The sequence below is a fragment of the Microtus ochrogaster genome, linkage group LG9 (assembly GCF_000317375.1).
Source record: "Microtus ochrogaster isolate Prairie Vole_2 linkage group LG9, MicOch1.0, whole genome shotgun sequence".
Lineage (NCBI taxonomy): Eukaryota > Metazoa > Chordata > Mammalia > Rodentia > Cricetidae > Microtus > Microtus ochrogaster.
The window spans coordinates 5,017,203-5,020,251 of NC_022034.1; positions in this window are offsets into that span (position 1 = coordinate 5,017,203).

Sequence of the window (3,049 nt, forward strand, 5' to 3'; positions counted from 1 at the left end):
AACATTTAATGAATCACAACTTTCTTGAAGAACTTTTCTTCCAGTTTTGATGAACAATATTCAGACTTCACTCTATAATCTACACTATGCCCAGCATAGTAATAGGTTTTTATTTTCTAACTTGTGAATTGCTTGGCTTTTAGGATTTAATAACGTAATATGTTTGAATTACCTTTTAACATGACTCTAACTTTTAGCAATTTTAATAAATTTAGCCCTTTACAATGTAGATTCCTCCATTGTATTTTAGAGAATTTGGTGAAAGTACAAAATGCTTCCTAAATTAAATAAATATACACAAAATATGCAAAAAGGATTTTTAAACAACATTTTTTTTTCTGAAACCATTTATAATTTCCATACAGGTGCAAAAGAGTTAGTGTGAGATTTATTCTCTTCAGTTGATTTCTAGGCATAAAACATTACAGAATGCATTAGCTTGCCAGTTTTGACAAGGGCTAAGAAAAGATTTAAGTCTAATGCGAAGCAGCACTCTGTCCAACCTATTTAATCAAGTTACATTGTTCAGATTTCATGAGGAGGAGGTGGTTCTGTAACCTTTCGCAGAAAAATAAATAAATATTGGTCTTCCTCCCACTGAATGAAAAAAAACTATAAAACAAAGCATTTACAACAAATCAGCTTATTGAATATGGATGTGTAATTAGTGTCTAAAATGTAGCAAGAAAAATAGGAATATCTATCTGGTAAAACTACTTGTTTCTATAGTGTAAGAAATACATTAATGTCTACAAAACATGATATCTGTGTGTGTGAGTTGGATACTACACACACACACACACACACACACACAGATACTCCCACACCACACACACAGATACTCCCCCACCACACACACAGATACTCCCCCACCACACACACAGATACTCCCCCACCACACACACATTGTTAGTGGCTAAAGAGTGAGATGAAAATCTGGGGTGTTTCCTGGAGATGCTAGGATCTGTGACATCTCTGTCTCAGAATGGAACTGTCTTCTGACCTTTGGGATTAGGGGTTCACTTTGGTGCCAGACTCCTGGCTTCTGACCTCGGTGAGAGAAACTCTGTGGGAAAGCAGAGAAACTGCCGCAGAAGTGAGCAGCGGGTGAGAGTCACCAGAATGACTTGTGCCCGGGAGCGCTTACTCATGGTTGCCATGGGAATGTGCAGGGGTCGGGAAGATGGCTCAATGGGTAAAGTGCCTGTCACACAAGCCTGAGGACCAGGGCTTGGGTCCCCAGAAATTGCATAAAAGCTGGGCAGATGCAGGAACCCACCTGTACCTTCAGTGTGTGGGAGGGGAGGCAGAGGATCCCAGGAGCAAGCTGTCTAGCAAGACCAGGTGAAACTAGTCTCACTGGGTCAGTATCAAAGGTGGGGGGCAGTTGAGGAAGATACGTAGCATCAACCTCAGGACTCCACCCATGCACACACACACACACGTGTGAACACACATGTGCAGAAAACTGTATCAAATGTCTGACTCCGCTCATTCACAGAGGGCTGTGATGCCTGTGCTTTTCCCTCCTCGTTCTTTGGCTTCCTGGCTTCTCATTTACCCTATCGTGTGCAGGGCACCTCATGCAGAGACAAAGCAGACTGGCCTTGTGTAGGTGAGGCACTCAAATGGCCTTCCCATGCCTCTTGACCTGAAGAGGACCATGAGGGGCCATACAGATACTCAGACGTCTGGAGAGACACCTTGTCCCAATCCTCCCAGCAGAGAAACCATCCCAAGGAAGGGACCCTTCAGACCAAGCCAGCAGCAGGTGTATGAGCCCCTCAGGGCTGCCTGCATGACCTTCAGTAGAACCCATTTGAGGAATGGGTTAAGGTGCTAAGTGGATCTCTTTTTCACTCGGACTGAAGGGGTCAAGACGGATGAGCATATTTTCTTATGCCGTGCTGGCTGAACTGGAGTTCATCCCACTGGAGATACAATGAAATAAGATTGGCTTTTCCTGACAGTAGAGGATGTGAGATATTGCCACACCCTAAGAAACAGTGTGTCCCCGGATTTGTCTGCACAATAACAAGGCGTGTGCTGGGCTGTGTAACCTCTGGTCCAACAGATCTGTGACTGACAAGTTCAATTGCTCATGCTGCCAGGCCCCGACTCTGACTGAAGAGACCAGGATGCATTCTGGGACATTCGCAGCAATCAAAACTGTGCAAGCCCCATGCTCAGCTTTCTGGGAAGCTGATAAAACAAGAGCAAATTCCTACTAATAAGAGTGCATGCTGGGAGTGGGCCATTCTGATCAGGGAGAGATGCATGTTTGCCTGTGGGCCTTGGGCCTCTTTCATCGGGCCCCATGGTTCCTGAGTGACAGGGATCCTTGCTGAAAGCAAGAGGCTGCCATTACCAGATCCTGTGTTCCCCTGTGGAACCCCTGGTCCAGACAAGACCAAGTCCTTATCATGAGCACAACACAGCTATAACCCACACTCTGATCTACACCAAAGACCATGCCACAGCCCCACATTATGACCCATACCATCCTTTTTACATCATCGTCTTTACACCATAGGGCACACAATGCCCACGCCATGGCTCATACAGCAGCTCTGTAAGTAGATCTGGAAGCGTGCTGGACTGTTCAGTAACTTCTTACGAGGAACACCCGTCTTGCTTCTGTGGAAGAAGGGAGCATGCGTTTGCAGACTTGCACATCTCGAGGTGGAGCACAGCCATGCTGCAACACTGTACTCGTTTAGATCCTCAGCTGTGTTCTGACGTGGGGTGGCAAAACATGGGCAAGATCTGGCTTGAGTTTTCTGACTCTGTTTTCCCCGCCCACATTGGTAACTTAGGCTCCACAGCACTTATGGACAAACCAGCTTAGGAAGCATTCCTGTTTCTTAGAGGTGGACAGTATTGAGTGGGATGCTGGTGCCCAACCCAGGGCTTGCCCACTCTGAGGAAGTGCTCTACCACTGAGCTACACTTCTGCCAAAGAGAAGCATTTTGACTTTGACATGTCACTCATGATTATGACTGTGGCCCGTCTGTATAGGCACACCACAATTTACAACACACACACACA